Source organism: Salminus brasiliensis, chromosome 12, assembly GCF_030463535.1.
Source record: "Salminus brasiliensis chromosome 12, fSalBra1.hap2, whole genome shotgun sequence".
NCBI lineage: Eukaryota > Metazoa > Chordata > Actinopteri > Characiformes > Bryconidae > Salminus > Salminus brasiliensis.
In genome coordinates this window covers 8,031,637-8,053,577 of record NC_132889.1, presented here as the reverse complement: position 1 = coordinate 8,053,577, position 21,941 = coordinate 8,031,637, and positions in this window count along the sequence as shown.

Below are 21,941 nucleotides of genomic sequence, written 5' to 3'. Positions count from 1 at the left end.
AGCTAACCAGTTTCCACTGTTTTATAGCTAACCAGTTTACACTGTGTTATAGCTGACCAGTTTACACTGTGTTATAGCAGACCAGTTTACACTGTGTTATAGCTGACCAGTTTCCACTGTTTTATAGCTGACCAGTTTCCACTGTTTTATAGCTGACCAGTTTACACTGTGTTATAGCTGACCAGTTTCCACTGTTTTATAGCTAACCAGTTTCCACTGTGTTATAGCTGACCATTTTCCACTGTGTTATAGCTGACCAGTTTCCACTGTGTTATAGCTGACCAGTTTCCACTGTGTTATAGCTAACCAGTTTCCACTGTTTTATAGCTAACCAGTTTCCACTGTGTTATAGCTGACCAGTTTACACTGTGTTATAGCTGACCAGTTTACACTGTTATAGCAGACCAGTTTACACTGTGTTATAGCTGACCAGTTTCCACTGTTTTATAGCTGACCAGTTTCCACTGTTTTATAGCTGACCAGTTTACACTGTGTTATAGCTAACCAGTTTACACTGTTTTATAGCTAACCAGTTTCCACTGTGTTATAGCTGACCAGTTTCCACTGTTTTATAGCTAACCAGTTTCCACTGTGTTATAGCTGACCATTTTCCACTGTGTTATAGCTAACCAGTTTCCACTGTGTTATAGCTGACCATTTTCCACTGTGTTATAGCTGACCAGTTTCCACTGTGTTATAGCTAACCAGTTTCCACTGTGTTATAGCTAACCAGTTTCCACTGTTTTATAGCTAACCAGTTTCCACTGTGTTATAGCTGACCAGTTTACACTGTGTTATAGCTAACCAGTTTCCACTGTGTTATAGCTAACCAGTTTACACTGTGTTATAGCTGACCATTTTCCACTGTTTTATAGCTAACCAGTTTCCACTGTTTTATAGCTAACCAGTTTCCACTGTGTTATAGCTAACCAGTTTACACTGTTTTATAGCTAACCAGTTTACACTGTGTTATAGCTAACCAGTTTCCACTGTTTTATAGCTAACCAGTTTCCACTGTGTTATAGCTAACCAGTTTACACTGTGTTATAGCTAACCAGTTTCCACTGTTTTATAGCTAACCAGTTTACACTGTGTTATAGCAGACCAGTTTACACTGTGTTATAGCTGACCAGTTTACACTGTGTTATAGCTAACCAGTTTACACTGTTTTATAGCTAACCAGTTTACACTGTGTTATAGCAGACCAGTTTACACTGTGTTATAGCTGACCAGTTTACACTGTGTTATAGCTAACCAGTTTACACTGTGTTATAGCAGACCAGTTTACACTGTGTTATAGCTGACCAGTTTACACTGTGTTATAGCTGACCAGTTTACACTGTGTTATAGCTAACCAGTTTCCACTGTTTTATAGCTAACCAGTTTCCACTGTGTTATAGCTAACCAGTTTACACTGTGTTATAGCTAACCAGTTTCCACTGTTTTATAGCTAACCAGTTTACACTGTGTTATAGCTAACCAGTTTCCACTGTTTTATAGCTAACCAGTTTCCACTGTGTTATAGCTGACCAGTATCCACTGTGTTATAGCTAACCAGTTTACACTGTGTTATAGCTAACCAGTTTCCACTGTGTTATAGCTAACCAGTTTCCACTGTGTTATAGCTGACCAGTTTCCACTGTTTTATAGCTGACCAGTTTCCACTATGTTATAGCTGACCAGTTTCCACTGTTTTATAGCTAACCAGTTTCCACTGTGTTATAGCTAACCAGTTTCCACTGTTTTATAGCTAACCAGTTTCCACTGTGTTATAGCTAACCAGTTTACACTGTGTTATAGCTAACCAGTTTCCACTGTTTTATAGCTAACCAGTTTACACTGTGTTATAGCAGACCAGTTTACACTGTGTTATAGCTGACCAGTTTACACTGTGTTATAGCTAACCAGTTTACACTGTTTTATAGCTAACCAGTTTACACTGTGTTATAGCAGACCAGTTTACACTGTGTTATAGCTGACCAGTTTACACTGTGTTATAGCTAACCAGTTTACACTGTGTTATAGCAGACCAGTTTACACTGTGTTATAGCTGACCAGTTTACACTGTGTTATAGCTGACCAGTTTACACTGTGTTATAGCTAACCAGTTTCCACTGTTTTATAGCTAACCAGTTTCCACTGTGTTATAGCTAACCAGTTTACACTGTGTTATAGCTAACCAGTTTCCACTGTTTTATAGCTAACCAGTTTACACTGTGTTATAGCTAACCAGTTTCCACTGTTTTATAGCTAACCAGTTTCCACTGTGTTATAGCTGACCAGTATCCACTGTGTTATAGCTAACCAGTTTACACTGTGTTATAGCTAACCAGTTTCCACTGTGTTATAGCTAACCAGTTTCCACTGTGTTATAGCTGACCAGTTTCCACTGTTTTATAGCTGACCAGTTTCCACTATGTTATAGCTGACCAGTTTCCACTGTTTTATAGCTGACCAGTTTACACTGTGTTATAGCTGACCAGTTTCCACTGTATTATAGCTAACCAGTTTCCACTGTTTTATAGCTGACCAGTTTACACTGTGTTATAGCTGACCAGTTTCCACTGTGTTATAGCTAACCAGTTTCCACTGTTATAGCTAACCAGTTTACACTGTGTTATAGCTGACCATTTTCCACTGTGTTATAGCTGACCAGTTTCCACTGTGTTATAGCTAACCAGTTTCCACTGTTATAGCTAACCAGTTTCCACTGTGTTATAGCTGACCAGTTTCCACTGTTTTATAGCTAACCAGTTTCCACTGTTTTATAGCTAACCAGTTTCCACTGTGTTATAGCTGACCATTTTCCACTGTGTTATAGCTGACCAGTTTCCACTGTGTTATAGCTAACCAGTTTCCACTGTGTTATAGCTAACCAGTTTCCACTGTTTTATAGCTAACCAGTTTCCACTGTTTTATAGCTAACCAGTTTACACTGTGTTATAGCTGACCAGTTTACACTGTGTTATAGCAGACCAGTTTACACTGTGTTATAGCTAACCAGTTTCCACTGTTTTATAGCTAACCAGTTTACACTGTGTTATAGCTGACCAGTTTACACTGTGTTATAGCAGACCAGTTTACACTGTGTTATAGCTGACCAGTTTCCACTGTTTTATAGCTGACCAGTTTACACTGTGTTATAGCTGACCAGTTTCCACTGTTTTATAGCTAACCAGTTTCCACTGTGTTATAGCTGACCATTTTCCACTGTGTTATAGCTGACCAGTTTCCACTGTGTTATAGCTAACCAGTTTCCACTGTGTTATAGCTAACCAGTTTCCACTGTTTTATAGCTGACCAGTTTCCACTGTGTTATAGCTGACCAGTTTCCACTGTGTTATAGCTGACCAGTTTACACTGTGTTATAGCAGACCAGTTTACACTGTGTTATAGCTGACCAGTTTCCACTGTTTTATAGCTGACCAGTTTCCACTGTTTTATAGCTGACCAGTTTACACTGTGTTATAGCTAACCAGTTTACACTGTTTTATAGCTAACCAGTTTCCACTGTGTTATAGCTGACCAGTTTCCACTGTTTTATAGCTAACCAGTTTCCACTGTGTTATAGCTGACCATTTTCCACTGTGTTATAGCTAACCAGTTTCCACTGTGTTATAGCTGACCATTTTCCACTGTGTTATAGCTAACCAGTTTCCACTGTGTTATAGCTAACCAGTTTCCACTGTTTTATAGCTAACCAGTTTCCACTGTGTTATAGCTGACCAGTTTACACTGTGTTATAGCTAACCAGTTTCCACTGTGTTATAGCTAACCAGTTTACACTGTGTTATAGCTGACCATTTTCCACTGTTTTATAGCTAACCAGTTTACACTGTGTTATAGCTGACCAGTTTACACTGTTTTATAGCTAACCAGTTTCCACTGTTTTATAGCTAACCAGTTTCCACTGTGTTATAGCTAACCAGTTTCCACTGTGTTATAGCTAACCAGTTTACACTGTGTTATAGCTAACCAGTTTCCACTGTGTTATAGCTGACCAGTTTACACTGTTTTATAGCTGACCAGTTTCCACTGTGTTATAGCTGACCAGTTTCCACTGTGTTATAGCTGACCAGTTTCCACTGTGTTATAGCTGACCAGTTTACACTGTGTTATAGCTAACCAGTTTCCACTGTGTTATAGCTAACCAGTTTCCACTGTTTTATAGCTAACCAGTTTCCACTGTGTTATAGCTAACCAGTTTCCACTGTTTTATAGCTAACCAGTTTCCACTGTGTTATAGCTGACCAGTTTCCACTGTGTTATAGCTGACCAGTTTCCACTGTGTTATAGCTGACCAGTTTCCACTGTTTTTTTTATCTAACCAGTTTCCACTGTGTTATAGCTGACCAGTTTCCACTGTGTTATAGCTGACCAGTTTCCACTGTGTTATAGCTGACCAGTTTCCACTGTTTTATAGCTAACCAGTTTCCACTGTGTTATAGCAGACCGGTTTCCACTGTGTTATAGCTAACCAGTTTCCACTGTGTTATAGCTGACCAGTTTCCACTGTGTTATAGCTAACCAGTTTACACTGTGTTATAGCTAACCAGTTTACACTGTGTTATAGCTGACCAGTTTCCACTGTGTTATAGCTGACCAGTTTCCACTGTTTTATAGCTAACCAGTTTCCACTGTGTTATAGCTGACCAGTTTCCACTGTGTTATAGCTGACCAGTTTCCACTGTTTTATAGCTGACCAGTTTCCACTGTGTTATAGCTGACCAGTTTCCACTGTGTTATAGCTGACCAGTTTACACTGTGTTATAGCTGACCAGTTTCCACTGTGTTATAGCTGACCAGTTGACACTGTGTTATAGCTAACCAGTTTCCACTGTTTTATAGCTAACCAGTTTCCACTGTGTTATAGCTGACCAGTTTCCACTGTGTTATAGCTGACCAGTTTACACTGTTTTATAGCTAACCAGTTTCCACTGTGTTATAGCTGACCATTTTCCACTGTGTTATAGCTGACCAGTTTCCACTGTGTTATAGCTAACCAGTTTCCACTGTGTTATAGCTAACCAGTTTCCACTGTTTTATAGCTAACCAGTTTCCACTGTTTTATAGCTAACCAGTTTACACTGTGTTATAGCTGACCAGTTTACACTGTGTTATAGCTGACCAGTTTACACTGTGTTATAGCAGACCAGTTTACACTGTGTTATAGCTAACCAGTTTCCACTGTTTTATAGCTAACCAGTTTACACTGTGTTATAGCTGACCAGTTTACACTGTGTTATAGCAGACCAGTTTACACTGTGTTATAGCTGACCAGTTTCCACTGTTTTATAGCTGACCAGTTTCCACTGTTTTATAGCTGACCAGTTTACACTGTGTTATAGCTGACCAGTTTCCACTGTTTTATAGCTAACCAGTTTCCACTGTGTTATAGCTGACCATTTTCCACTGTGTTATAGCTGACCAGTTTCCACTGTGTTATAGCTAACCAGTTTCCACTGTGTTATAGCTAACCAGTTTCCACTGTTTTATAGCTAACCAGTTTCCACTGTGTTATAGCTGACCAGTTTACACTGTGTTATAGCTGACCAGTTTACACTGTTATAGCAGACCAGTTTACACTGTGTTATAGCTGACCAGTTTCCACTGTTTTATAGCTGACCAGTTTCCACTGTTTTATAGCTGACCAGTTTACACTGTGTTATAGCTAACCAGTTTACACTGTTTTATAGCTAACCAGTTTCCACTGTGTTATAGCTGACCAGTTTCCACTGTTTTATAGCTAACCAGTTTCCACTGTGTTATAGCTGACCATTTTCCACTGTGTTATAGCTAACCAGTTTCCACTGTGTTATAGCTAACCAGTTTCCACTGTGTTATAGCTAACCAGTTTCCACTGTTTTATAGCTAACCAGTTTCCACTGTGTTATAGCTGACCAGTTTACACTGTGTTATAGCTAACCAGTTTCCACTGTGTTATAGCTAACCAGTTTACACTGTGTTATAGCTGACCATTTTCCACTGTTTTATAGCTAACCAGTTTACACTGTTTTATAGCTAACCAGTTTCCACTGTTTTATAGCTAACCAGTTTCCACTGTGTTATAGCTAACCAGTTTCCACTGTGTTATAGCTAACCAGTTTACACTGTGTTATAGCTAACCAGTTTACACTGTGTTATAGCTAACCAGTTTCCACTGTGTTATAGCTGACCAGTTTACACTGTTTTATAGCTGACCAGTTTCCACTGTGTTATAGCTGACCAGTTTCCACTGTGTTATAGCTGACCAGTTTACACTGTGTTATAGCTGACCAGTTTCCACTGTGTTATAGCTGACCAGTTTCCACTGTGTTATAGCTGACCAGTTTCCACTGTGTTATAGCTAACCAGTTTCCACTGTGTTATAGCTAACCAGTTTCCACTGTTTTATAGCTAACCAGTTTCCACTGTGTTATAGCTAACCAGTTTCCACTGTTTTATAGCTAACCAGTTTCCACTGTGTTATAGCTGACCAGTTTCCACTGTGTTATAGCTGACCAGTTTCCACTGTGTTATAGCTGACCAGTTTCCACTGTTTTTTTTATCTAACCAGTTTCCACTGTGTTATAGCTGACCAGTTTCCACTGTGTTATAGCTGACCAGTTTCCACTGTGTTATAGCTGACCAGTTTCCACTGTGTTATAGCAGACCAGTTTCCACTGTGTTATAGCTAACCAGTTTCCACTGTGTTATAGCTGACCAGTTTCCACTGTGTTATAGCTAACCAGTTTCCACTGTTTTATAGCTAACCAGTTTACACTGTGTTATAGCTGACCAGTTTCCACTGTGTTATAGCTAACCAGTTTCCACTGTTTTATAGCTGACCAGTTTACACTGTGTTATAGCTGACCAGTTTCCACTGTGTTATAGCTAACCAGTTTCCACTGTTTTATAGCTAACCAGTTTCCACTGTGTTATAGCTGACCAGTTTCCACTGTGTTATAGCTAACCAGTTTCCACTGTTTTATAGCTGACCAGTTTACACTGTGTTATAGCTAACCAGTTTCCACTGTTTTATAGCTAACCAGTTTCCACTGTGTTATAGCTAACCAGTTTCCACTGTTTTATAGCTAACCAGTTTACACTGTGTTATAGCTGACCAGTTTCCACTGTGTTATAGCTGACCAGTTTCCACTGTGTTATAGCTGACCAGTTTCCACTGTTTTTTTTATCTAACCAGTTTCCACTGTGTTATAGCTGACCAGTTTCCACTGTGTTATAGCTGACCAGTTTCCACTGTGTTATAGCTGACCAGTTTCCACTGTGTTATAGCTGACCAGTTTCCACTGTGTTATAGCAGACCGGTTTCCACTGTGTTATAGCTGACCAGTTTCCACTGTGTTATAGCTGACCAGTTTACACTGTTTTATAGCTAACCAGTTTCCACTGTGTTATAGCTAAGCAGTTTCCACTGTGTTATAGCTAACCAGTTTCCACTGTGTTATAGCTGACCAGTTTACACTGTGTTATAGCTGACCAGTTTCCACTGTTATAGCTGACCAGTTGACACTGTGTTATAGCTAACCAGTTTCCACTGTTTTATAGCTAACCAGTTTCCACTGTGTTATAGCTGACCAGTTTCCACTGTGTTATAGCTGACCAGTTGACACTGTGTTATAGCTGACCAGTTTCCACTGTGTTATAGCTGACCAGTTTCCACTGTGTTATAGCTGACCAGTTGACACTGTGTTATAGCTGACCAGTTTCCACTGTGTTATAGCTGACCAGTTTTTGTAGCTAATTGTTTAGTGCTATATTTTTGTAATTAATTGTTTTACACTGTTTTTAATAGCTAACCAGTTTGCACAGGTTTTGCAGCTTTAGTTTGCTCTATGTTTTGGTAGTAACCCTTTTTTTTTGGTAGTGTTTTTAGTTAGTTAGGTAGTTTTTAGCTGACCAGTTTACGCTATGCTGTTGTAGCTAACCAGTGGTTATGCTATGTGTTTGCACCAAATGTTTTGTGCTATGTTTTATAATTAACCAGTTTGCGCTATGTTTTTGTAGCTAAACATTACCAGTTTGCTCTGTTTTTGCAGGTAACCATTTTGTGCTGTTTTTTTTTGTAGCTAAATGTTTTTAATTAGCCATTTTGCACTAGATAAGCTTTACATTATGCTGTGTTTTGGTAGTTAACCATTTCCCACTGTGTTTTCTAATCTAGCCGTTTGCACCATGTTACAGCTGCCCAGTTTACACTATGTTTGTGTAGCTTACCATGGCTGCACTGTTTTTGCAGGTAAACATTTTGTTACCTAATACTGCTTAATACCGCTTTTAATCCACTCATGTTATATTCGTAAACACACAGTTCATTATTATAAGTCTAATAATTAACAGTTAATGAATAATAGAAAATATTAAGAATACATTTTATTTATATGCTACGTAGCGCCTTCTCCAAGATCTCAAAGCCTGACCTTACATTCCTGTAAGGTACATTCCTGACCTGACCTTGCACTATGACTATTTGCACACCTGTACAGATGTTCTTTTCTTTTCTGTAAATATATTTTCAGCTCTTTATTACCTTTAGTACTTTTTACTTTTTTAATTTATCCCCTACGCTATTTATTGTTTAATGTCATTTTCCTTTAGTTTAAGACTGTGTTCTGTGTTTTTTGTTACTTGTCATACGTGTTGCTCTCACCAAGACAAATTCCTTGTATGGGTAACATACTTGGTGAAATAAAGAGATTCTGATTCTGATTCTGACATGAGATTAATGTTGATGGCTATTAGGAGGCCAACATTACCCCGATTGGCCATGCTGCAATACTCCAATATGCACCTCATGTGCTTTTTTGTTGCAGGATTGCCATTGTTTTTGTCATCAGCCTGAGGACAGCAGGTTTTTCGTTTTCCATTTGGTTCTTGTGGTTCGTAAACAGCTTATAGCTATAGCTACTCATCCGGTCTACAGTGTAGGAATGGCCTCATTCATTAAAAGCTGCACTCTCTGTGCTCCAGGCCTTCACACAGCTCATCCTCTTTACACCGAAGGGGGTTCCTCAAGTGTCCCTCTAATTAGTTCCAGCATTGGTTGCCGTCTTTTTGCACTAAAAGGGTCCACCGTTGAGCGGTTGTAGTGAATGCATCTTGTGTTCGCATTGTGGCACCCCATTAAATTCACTTAACCCAATTAATGCAAAAGAAATGCCAGTGTAATTTGCTTGTTTGCCCGCTGTTGCTATTTCTCATCCAAGCTAGTGCTCTAAGAAAAGCACACAGTTTAGGGTTATTATATATTTTTTAATTTATTGGAGTGAATTGACACAAGTGGTGAGATCAGGGGTCCAGTAACACTCTCAGGAGGGCCCTGTCCATTGCGTCTGCCCCTCTCGCACTGCAGATACTCACGCCACGGCTGCATAGCTTGCTTGACCTTGTTTAGCAGCGCGAGCCGCACAGATCCGCACACATGGACACACACAAAGGGCCTGAGGAAAAGACTCGCTGTTGTGAGTAATGTTGACTCTCCTGCTCTCTGTCTCTGCAGCTCAGGCGGATCAGCGTGACTGACCGATCGCTTTTGTCGAGCTGTGGGATCAAGTGCGGTATCAGGGCACAGCATCTCTGCCACAGCTACACAGACTACACTGCATCCCAACAGCCAGACCCCTGCTAAAAGGTAACAAAGCATTCAGAGCCAGACTTTCGTTTTCCTGTTTATTGAAGCACTTTGATGCACATACATTGAAACACATTTCAGACAGATCTTCAGAACTGTGCCTCAGTAGGAGAAGGGAAAAAGGAGTTAAAGGGTTCCTTAGATTTTTCAGAGATGTAATCAGAGACATTCATCAGTCTAACAATTTTAATTATTACTTTAAAACCACTAGTGAACCTACGTTTCACGTAAAAAGGGTTCTTTGTCTTGTAACAACCCCTTGCTATATAGTTGCTATATAGAAGCTATATCTTTTTTATATGGCTTCTTTACTGAACCACATACATACGTAAGCTTCCCTTGTATATGAAGAGCCCCCTGGCCAGGCATTCAAATGGTTCTTCACCATTTCCTTTGCTACAGAACCCTTGTAAACCCTTTTTAAGGATGTGAACTGGTATTGTGAGTTTTTATATGTGATGCTGATAATGGTAAACAAGGGCACTGCCAAGGATTTTGGGTCCCACATTAACAATTCAGGCAAAATACCCAATTAATCAAATTTCTAGTTTTCGAGTCCCTATAAGTTACAGGCCTTTGAAATTGTCCTAACTCACCTCCCTAGCGCTCCCACACCCTTCCCAAATTGCACCCCATGGTAAATCTGAAAACCCCCTTTTTTGCCATGTACCTTGCATGTATACCTATATCACCATGAATGAGTTTTAAATAAATACATTTTAGGCCATAACTTTATCTCATAGTAGAAAAAACAATATTACTGAATGTACTGAACCATTTGTCTGGTAACTAGTGTTTTTACACAGTGAGAAAAAAAAAATACAATCCACGAGTGCTCAGTTATGCATTTTTCCATGGCAATGGTGAAAGGACATGGATAAATCGTAATTTATAGGTGTCATTTTGTGCCATTAAAGCGGGCGATGAGCTGGAATCGAAGACCACAGTTCTCATTCATTGTCCGGCGAGTCAGTCTGAAAAAACCCACCGACAGCAATGAATGTGAATTGGGATCCTGAGCTGTGAGAATAGACTGAGGGTACAGCCTTTCGCTTCACTGGTCATTTTGATGCTGTCCGAGATATTGTAGCGGCCATCTTGCCACCTAACCGGTGAGGCATAGAAGGGCTGGGCGGTTTGGGGGGGCTTCGAGAGGTAGGGTACACTCAACAGTCGATGGTTTCACACGCTCCAAAACTCACCGACAGCGTTGAATGTTCACTGTCACTCGCTTGTCACCGAGGCCCTTTTGCAGTTTGCACGTTCAACATTTAAGAACAGGGTTAGCAAAACACGTAACTATTAATACTGCCTGACTAGCCATGTCATAAACAATGTTAGATGCACATGACAGTGGTACATTAGCATGATGCTAATCTTTCTCAAATGTGTATACATTTGTATATATACCCAAAATGAATTTTCCATTACGAACCTAGTCACAGTCACAGATTAGTGAGGTTCACCATTAAATGCTAATTACTAGCTAGTATGGATTAGGGATGGAGTTAGCAATATTCTTGCTTGTAATGTTATGTTAATGTTGCATATAGAGCTAGCAAACATCGGCCTGATTAGCATATATATTATATATTAGCTGTATATTGAAGCCGTATAATAATTATTACTTAGTTATGGATTACGGTTAGGGTTAGCAAAGTGTATGAGCATTATTATTTCCTTTAAGTGTCAAGCTTAAACTCATGTTAGTGCATGTTCGGGCCATGCATTAGCATAATGCTAATTATTCTTATATTTAAAATGATAAGTATACATTTGTGTATGTGCAAAAGACATCTTACAATAACCCATTCGTTACATTATAAACATAGTCTTAGTCCCAGATTAACTGAAGTTGCTAGTAACTGATAGTTACTAGCTAGCTGTGGATTAGGGATGGTGTAAGCAAAATGCTTGCCTGTGATGATATATATATATATATATATATATATAGAGAGAGAGAGAGAGAGATAACAATGTGACAAAACATCAGTGAGGTGGAGTGTATGATGCTAATGTGTTTCCTTAGACAATACATACTGAAGATGTATTATGATTATCAGCTAGTTACAGATGTAGGATTAGTTTTATCAAAATTCGTGACCATTAATGTTCGCTTAAGTATGGCTAGCAATGTCACAAAAACGTAACTGGCCTGTTAGTGAGGTAAAGGATGAGAAAGATTAGTACATTTTCCATGATGTGGATCCTTTAACTGCCTTACTGTTTAGCTTTGGATCCGTAAGTGCCCTTTAACTTACGAATACTGCATTTCTTCTACCATTTCTTCTTGCCTGAGGACGTGTGAAGGCCTCGGCAAGTTTCAGATCTTCTCAACACGTTCTTCCACCACCCTATTAGCACGAAATCCGCTACCCACTAGCTACCCATTCCTGCTAGTTGTATATATATGCATATCTAAGTCCAGTATCGATAACAGTTTTAGGAGCTGTATGCATCGCTAGACCTGACTTTAGACCAGACGTTAGACCGAAAAACATGAATTACCCGACAACTGCTAGCTAGGGTTTCACCAGGCATGTCTATTAGTATGATGCTAATCATTCGCGCTCTAGACCGAAAAACGTGGTTCAGTAAAGCTCTAGACCAAAAAACGTCTTTTACTCACTGTATTTTGCGTGTGGCAGATCAGGCAAGAGAGTGGCCTGAGCAGTGGGGCCAAGCATGAAATATAGCATAAGCACTGAGGGGTCTATTATCTGATTGTGGGGGAAGGGAGGCCAGGGGTGAGCGGGAAAGGGAAGGGGGCACTCAGCTAACTGCAGAGAAGAGAGAAAGAGAAAAATGGAAGTGGGGGTGGCGGCGGAGAGAAGGAGAGAGCGGAGGTGGAGTGTGTGTATGTGTGTGTGTATATGTGTGAGTGTGTGTGTGTGTGTCTGGGCAAAAGAGGTTGGGGAGGTGTGGGGGGGTGTTGATCGATTCCAGGCTCCACATTTCCAGACAGACTGAATGGCAAAGGTCAAAGGGTCTCATTTCCTATGAAAGAGGGGCTGTCTGGTAGTGACGCTTGTCCATTTGTCCGTCTGCAGGTCCCATGCGTTCAGAACATATAGACGCACACATACAAGAGAAAGAAACAGAGAAAAACTGTTAAAAAGGACTACATTTTTATTATATAGCCTGTCAGCTCAAATTACAGACAGGAGTTATGGTCAGAAGCTGTGTTTATATTGATATTTGTTCAGGTAGCATTTACCCCAATAGGTTCAGCTACTGATATTAAGGGGCTGGAGTATTCAGCTGATCTACAGGAACGTGCATTTTTAAAACAAGTGTATACAGTGCTGGACGATACTCCTGTATGTCCTGTATGGACTTGTATAAAAGCGAATTTACTACAAGGTCCTTACACCAGTCTTGTAGAAATTCCTGCAGATACAGATATTTTAGGGAAAAACATCCCTGACTTTGATCACCCAGGCCTCCACCTCCATTCCAGCTTCAGGCCAGAGCTGTGGCCCAAAGCCAGCCCAGCAATCATGTTTGATTTTCTCCTCGGTTTCTGCCCCGAAGTCGCAACACTTGAGTCACTCTAGCACGCCATGCAGCGTCTATCCAGCCGCTGCATACGAGGCGCAGAGAGATGGGGGGAGAGTGGAATAAGAAAGAATAAGGGCCACTGAGACTGGCCCCCCTCCCCCACCTGGGACTTGAACTCATGACCCTGTGGGTGAATGAGTTCAGGGCAAGCACGGCCATTTCTGAACACGCCTGCTCTCAGCCTGCTTTTGTCAAGAACACATCTAGAAATATCACATTTCTACGTGCCTTCGCGCTCCACATTTGTACATGTGCATGTGTTGTTTTTACCTAAAGCCAACCTGGCCAGTCCTGCTGCAACTTTTTTTTTCCTTGTATTTCTTGTATCTTTGAGCTTAACACTTGAATTTAAGCCCATTAACCGACTTACTGTTAAGCTATAGAGCCCTTAACTTACATATACTGCATTTCTTCTGCCACCAAAAAGGGCGCCTGAGGACGTGTGAAGGCCTCAGTAAGTTTAAGATCTCCTCAACATGTTCTTCCACCTCCCTACGAGCATGAAATTCACACCACCCATCGCTGCTAGTTTAGCTCTAGGCTGAGGGACAGTTATTGATGAAGACATCTGTGGAAGCATGGACGGTGACACCACCCCCCACCGTCTGGGTGACTGGGTGAACGTCTACCTGCCCCCAGACTGGATCAATACTTTAATCCAATTGCTATTCACTTCCGTAGGCGTTGATTCCAGTACCTTAGCCTCGCACATACACGCTCTCGCTCGCTCAGGCCGTAACCGATAATACCAATAATGATGGGGCTGATTGGACAGCAAAGCTTTGGACGTTTGTACTCAACAATGTAAAAAAGTGTACGGAACACACACATACACACACACACACACACACACACACAGCGAAAGAGCAAGGCTGAGAAGCAAGTCTCGAACCTATGCAAGATGCACACACGGGAACATCATGCATGCGTGTCTTCGTGGATAACATCACATTAGCCTCTCCTGCAGTGGTGTCCAAACACATAAGCAACACTTGTCACAAACGTCACATCACATTTGCGTCGGGCTCGGGAAAGAGCCGGGGCTTTTTTGGCTTGACAATAATGCGTCCCAGATTTTGGGCAAGCTTTTAGCAAAGACATTGGGTTCCGAATACATGGCATAGTACATAGGAGACACTGCATATACAGAGTGCATGGAGCTAAGTGCAGATATTGAAAGGGAGGAAACCGGCTAGAAGGAAAAACTGGAAAATTAGAGCGGTAGAGGAAAAAAAAAATGCACTTACCCCAGCCAGTGTGTGTGAAAGCTCAGATGTATACACCCAGTCTGACTCTCTCACTCTGTCTCTCTCTCTCTTTCTTTCTCTCTACACATTGCGCTCTATCATTCCTGCATTCCTCCATCTCGCCGTATCCCTCCCTCTTCCTTCTTCCCCCCTTCACTCCCTCTTTTCTTCTATTTTAAAACTCCCTCAGTCTGTCCCCCCCTCGTCTCTCCTTCTCTAATCCTGCCCTACTCTTCTTCTGTCCCTTTCTCTCTGTCTCTGTCTTGCGCTCTGTCCAGATCCTTGTTTTTTCTTTTTTTGACCTCTCTCTGTTCTCTCTCTCTCTATCTCTGTGTCTGTCTCCCTGTCCTCTCAGGGTGTCCTCCCCTGTAAACTGGAGCCGCAGACAGTCTGGTGTTTCCGTGCGAGGGTGAGAGAGTGTGTGAGAGTGTGCGAGAGAGAGAAAGAGAAAGAGAGAGAGAGAGAGAGAGAGGGAGAGAGAGAGAGAGAGAGAGAGAGAGAGAGAGAGGGAAGTGCAAACCAGGACACGCAGGCTGTGTCAGTTTGAATGAAAATTCTGAATGCTCTGCTTCTCCCTCCTCCCTCACTCGCTCCCTCTCACTCTCACCCCTCCCTCTCTCTCCCCTCCCTCTCTCTGTCTCTCTCTCCCTCTCTCACTCCCCTCCCTCTCTCCTGCTTGCTCTCCCTCTCTCTCCCCCTCCCTCTCTCTCTCTCCCACTCTTTAGCTCCCTCTCTCTCTCTCCCACCTTTCTCTCGCTCTCTTCTTTCTCGCCCTCTTGCTCGCTCTTTTTCTCTTTCTCCTCTCTCTCTCTCTCTCTCTCTCTCACTACCCCCTCTCTCTCCCTCCTTCCCCACCCTGCTCTGTGTGTGTGAGAGCTCTGTCTGCCTTCTCTCCCATCGTCAAACATTTTCACACCAGACATTTATATTTAAACCTCTCCCCCTCTATCTGTCGTCTTTGCTCCTGTCTTGCACACACACACACACCACATACACACACACACACCTTCCTCCCACTGTGTGCCAGACATTTAACCCCTTCTGTTCTGACAGCCACAGCCCTGAATGTGTCTCAGGTAGCACTGGTATATCACCTCCTCGCCGGGTTGAACAATGCAGCACATTCTTCTGCTCACCTCCTCGAACCCTGTACGTAGGCCTACACTTCGGTTCTCCCCCCTCATGACTACTTTGCTCTCATGAGTAACATCAGTTTCATAGATCCTAAAACTGAACCCTGTGGGACACCACAAAATGTGCTGAACTGTTACCAAATAATCCGCAGGAGTTTCTGCATTAATAACAGGATTCATAACAGAAACATTAACAAAAGATTAAACTGGGGCTATAAAAAAGTGCAGAATCAACTCGGCTGACTCTGAGACTGATTATGTATAAGATTAGATATGATTAGAAAAAGTGTATTTTAATCACAATTGTGTAAAACTACTGCCTAGAAACTTTTAAAATGTGTTGTTGGTCAGTAAGGATATTGATATGTTGGCTAGAAGAACACAGATTGGGTTGTTGACTAATCTGTGAACTCCAGACACTGATTAGATAAACTAGTTGCTGGATGGTAACTGTAAATACCGGCCTTCCTTCAGGAGAGCTTTGGGAATGGTTTTGGGAAAGCTAACATACTCGCATCAAATTATAATGAATTTATATTTATTGTGATGTTAGTTTGCACATAAAATTGCATTTAAAATGATTTAACCTCCAGTGCAAATTGGGTTTATTGACCAACTCTGAGCAGTTTCCAATAAACCAGCCAAACAAGTCCAGTAGCTCAACACAACTAACACAGCAAGTGGTTTTCTGGTTCAGTTGACTTTTAGGTTATGTTTAGATCAGCGGTATGTTTGAAGGAGGAAGAATGAAGCATGGAGGTGGCTCTGTGATACTCTGGGGCTGCTTTGCATCCTCTTGCACTGGAAACCTGCAGCATGTGGAGACCAGCAAGATGGATGCAATCAAGTATCAGGAAATCCTAGAAGAAAACGTCATGTGAGGAAACTGAAGCTTGGGTGACAGGAAAATTATACCAAGTATACCTCGAAGTCCACCAAGGCTTGGTTTCAGAAGAAATCCTGGAATATTCTGGAGTGGCCATCACAGTCGCCTGACTCAAACCCCATAGAAAATCTTGGTGGTGGGATTTGAAGAAGGCGATTGCAGCAACAAACACAAGAATGTTAGTGAACTGGAGGCCACTGACCATGAGGAATGGGCTAAGATTCCTTAGGAATGCTGCCAGAAAGTGGTGTCTGGCTATGCATCATGTTTGCAGCAGGTCATAACAGCTAAAGGGTCTCTACTAAGTACTAGAGGCACTTGTCATGAAGGGGTTGAATAGTTCTGAGACTGCAGTCCCCATTAAAAGTGTAGCATGTGGAGAAATCACTGGTTCTATTAGTGTTGAGATATTTAGACTGATCTTGTTTGATTGGTTAAATAACGTTTGGGTGCCAAAAGCAATTCTTCTGTGGCTTCACTCAAATAACCATTTGAAGCACCTTTAATTTTAAGAGTATGTATACAGCAAATATTTTGGCCACCCCTGCTTGATGTAAATAGTTAAATGAGTAAAAGATGACCTGGTTTCCAAAAGGTATAACATTAAGATTAAACATTTCTTTAATATTTTAAGAATGATTATTACTTTTTTATTATCCTTTACAGTTTCCAGCAAACAAACAAAAAGAAAGAAAAGGGCATGAAATAAATGTTTGGGCACCTTGCATGGTCAATACACATTTTACAAGTTTACAAGTAAACACTTCTTGCAGCTAAGAGTCTTTCAGTTCTTGTTTGAGGAATGTTTGCCCATTCTATCTGGAAGGAGGCTTCTAGTTTCTAGTTTTCTAGCTTCTAGTGAGATTCTTTCATGCACCATTCCTTTTAGGCCTATCCACATATTTATATGATGTTGAGGTCAGGGGACTGTGCAAAAGCCATAGCAAAATCTTCGGCCTATGTCTCTTGATGTAGTACATTGTAAATAAATTACTAAATCAGCTCAAAACACAAAAATAAGTCATTAAATCAGCCTGAAACACAAAGCTAAATCACTAAATCAGCCCGAAACACAAAAATTTACCTAAAATTTACCTACTTTACCTAAAATTTAATTATTAACTAAAATAGTATATATTAATATTAATATAACTTATTAATTGTAATATTATATATATATATAGATATTAATATATATATATTATATATATATATATTTGCACTTTATTATATTATTATTTATTATTTTCTAGACTTTATTCGTCTCATTTGATCCTTTATCTTCCTTTTCTTTGTTACATATTGATGAGATGCACTTTGTGCTGCAGGTCAGACAAACGCACCCCCCTCCCAACTTTATCCTCAATGACCCATGACCTCTCCACCCTGCACTGTCTGGACTACGCTGACCATTCATTAGTCTCAACCTCTGTCACACAGGCACACACAACACACACACTGCAGTCCCACATCCATCTGAGCCTGTCCACTCAGACGCGCTTGACAGCGGCGGCCGATAGTCGATAGACAGCACTGGGGGCAGGGCTTTGTGTTGATCGAGGAGAAGATGGAAGGATGAATGGAGGACAAAGATCATTAAAAAAACAGCAGAAAGGAAGGCGGAAGCAGCAGATGGCATTTTGCGTTTAAAAATGTAACAGAAAAAGCGTCTTTTATTTTGAATGACTTATTGGGGACGCAGCAAACAGCACAAGCAAAGTTAAAGGGCCCACATCCTACAGTTTTCCTGGATTACATTTTTCCTTGTGGTCCACTTACACTGTTTGTGTGGGTTTATGTAACAAAATCACTCATAATTCAGTTTAATTCAGGAACATCAGACAATGTACAAAGATTTTATTCCCAGTAATTTTGGAGCATTTCTGTTGGTCCCTTCATGAATGCATTCAGCTACTTTGATTTGCACCCATTGCTGACACAAATTCACACAAACAGCTTATCTAGACCCTGTAGAGAAGTGTTGCCAATACAATAGGACTCTCTAGATCAGGTAAACATGAACCTTTTGGAACAAGCCTAATGCCAGGCATGGGCTAGAGAGGTATAAAGCCCCCTAAAATATTGAGTTGTGAAGCAGTGGAACTGTGTGTTCTCAGGAATGATGGTGGTGCTCCAGCCAATGCTTTTGAAAGGATGAGTTGAGGAGTTGGGAATCAGGTGGGAAGGTGACCATCCAACATCCTACTACTAAAACTCTTGTCACTGCATGCAATCAAATCCTCACAGCAATGCTCCAAACTCTAATAGAAAGGCTTTTCTGAACACTTGAGACTGTCACTCCAGCAAAAGCAGGATAAACTATTTTTTAATACCTTTGATTCCGGAAGAAGCAATGAACAAACGAGTGTCCCAATACTTTTGTCCATATAGTGTATGCGTATACCACCCATAAACAGGTGCCTTTGTAAAATGCATGATGTTTTATTGACATATGAAGCATTAGGCATCATGAGGATATGGTCATTCCTGTTCACCTAGTTAGGTACGCTGGTTCTGTTGAGTTTTCCAACCAAATCTGCACCCCTGAGTCCAAGCTACGTGATTGAAATCCACACCTCTGAGTAAGGGTAATACTAGTTTTGGATGAACTTGGATGAACTCCCTTCACAGCAGCTGTCCTTTGCCGTAATATGTCAGCATGAAGATCCATCAGCTTGAACAAAGCGAAGCAGGTTAGGAAAGCTCCGGAGCAGTCCCACATGAGCCTGAGGTCACCACGCCCAATCCCAAGCTCCAGCCGGAGGGGTATAAGGCTCTGCGTCTCAGGATTGAGCTGTGGGGCAGTGGAGGGTGCTCCATCCAATACCTTTGGGATGAGCTGGAGTAGTGTTTGTGATCCAGAACTAATCATTCAACATCAGAAGCTGATCCCAGTGATGGCCTTGTGGCTAAATGCAATCAAAAGCCTCACAGCAATGTTTAAAAGTGCATGTGCTTCTACCACTTTTGAAAAAGATGCTAATCGCGTTGAAATGATGCCTGGGCAAACTGGAGCTCTGTAATCATTACTGGACTTCATACAACTGAACTGTCCCATTCCTAGCTGTGGGTTCCCTGCGGACCTTCTGATGGGCAGGCCAAGTGCCCCGGTGCATTATGAGGATGGACAATGCATCAGATATGCCAGCGACTTCCTCTTACTGTCGGGAAAAAATCTTTAGTGATTGGATAACGAGCTGCGTGATCGGACTGAACGGCCATTCCTGCGTACAGCGGAGTGACCACACGGCAGCCAGAAGACAAAAGAGCAGTAATTGGATAAGGCTGTAATAATTTGGCCCTAATTCATTCTTTGACTGAAGCGAGGAGGAGCGTTGTTCTCATTGAGCGACACACGATAGTTCAGATAGGCCGCTTTGGATGTGTGCATTAATGACATCATAGACTGACCTTTGACCCCATTACAGCCAGTGTCCTTCCATTCCCAAGTGGGGTAAGGTTACAGGGAGATAAGGAAAGACCCTTCAGGTCATGCTATGCCCAGACAGAGCGCCCTCTGGAGGGCTAAAACCCCAGAGACGGTGTCTGTCTGGGTCAACCACAGTCATCAGTTGGGGCATGGGGCAAAGAAATCCGTCTGAAAGAGTCGATTCGACTACATTGATTTTGAAACGTTAAAATTTATTCTAATCCATTATAATAATTATAATAACATTCAGTAAAGCATTCCCCTTATTTATTTATTTATATCTATCGATTTTCAAGTTTATCCACTCACCTGGGGTCGTAAAACCTATATGATATATGTTTGAAATAAATGTGTTTTAAAAATTAAACATTTAATCACATTATCCTGAGTAGTTAATCACTTGTGCATTTAGTCACATTTATTTACATTACATTATTTAATCACAATTAATTGCATTAATTATGATTAATCACATTCTGTGTAGCCAATCATGATAAATAAGATTATTTTGTTTAATTCATCATCCTTCATCACATTCCTCTGTGTTGTTAGCCATGAATAATTACATTTACTTAGACACATTCGCTCATTCAATTAGACACATTCTGTGTTAGTCGCAATTCATCACATGCTTTTTTGTGTAGTCATGATAAATGACATTATATTGTGATGTGTTGTGATTAATCACATTTGTGGTTAATCCTGATCAATCACACAATACTGCGTTAATTACAATCATTTTTGTGTAGTCAACCATAATCACAACGTGTGTGCTTAATCATGATGAATCACTTTTCTTTTGTGCTGTAAGTCAAGATTAATCACATTCACTTGTGTAGTCAGTCACAATTAGAAACAGTAGTCTGTGTTAGTCAAAATTCATCACATGCTTTTCTGTGTAGTCATGATTAATCACATTATTTTGTGGTGTGTTGTGATTAATTACATTTGTGGTTCATCCTGATTAATCACACAATTCTGTGTTATCACATTCATTTTTGTGTAGAAGTAATTACAATTTGTGTGCTCAATCATGATTCAATACAAAAATCACAAATCTAATGTGATTCATCACATGTGTACTTAATCATGATCAATCTCATTAATTGGTGTAGTCAATCACGATGAATCACATTATTTTGTGCAATCATCAATCACATTTTGTGTTGTTAGTCAAGATTAATCACATTCCCTTGTGGTGTTAGTCACAATTAGAAAGATTTTGTGGTGTGTTGTGATTAATCACATTTGTGGTTAAGTCTGATAAATCACGTAATTCTGTGTTAATCACATTAGGTTGCCAATTGTTTGTAATTAATCACATGTGTACTTAATCATGATTAATCACATTCATCTGTGTATTGAATCATGGTAAATTATTTTTTGTGTTGTTAGTCATGATTAATCACGTTCCCGTGTGTAGTCAGGCACAATTAGAAACATTATTCTGTGTTAGTTAAAATCGCCCGCTTTTTTGTGTAGTCATTATTAATCACATTATTTGGTGGTTTGTTGTGATTAATCACATTTGTGGTTAATCCCGATTAATCACATAATTCTTAATGTCAATCATAAATCACATTATTTTGCGTAGTCAGTCATGAATAATAATTACATGTGTGCTTAATCACATGTGTATTTAATCGCAATCACTTTCTTTTGTGTAACCAAATGTTTTATTTGCTTAAATTAATTTATTTAATCCCAAACAAAGATTTATTTTATTGTAAAAAAATTTTTTTGTTACTTTTGTAACTGTGATAGTGTTCTTTTTTAAGCCAATAACATCTTTTCACAGAGACTTTACAGTGATAAAACTTGACTGAATTTCTTGAGTAAGAATGTGAAATCTGCCAAAAACGTGAAATTGATAACCCCATCTATTTATAAAGTGGTTGATAGAAATAAATAAATAATAAAGAAAAAAGAAATGACAACTATTTGAATATAAATATACAACTACTCAGCCTGTTGCAGCCTAGCTCCAGCCATTCACACCGACGTTAGAAGGAGTGTTTCAGCCTGTTATGCTTTTGGAGTGATGCACGATATA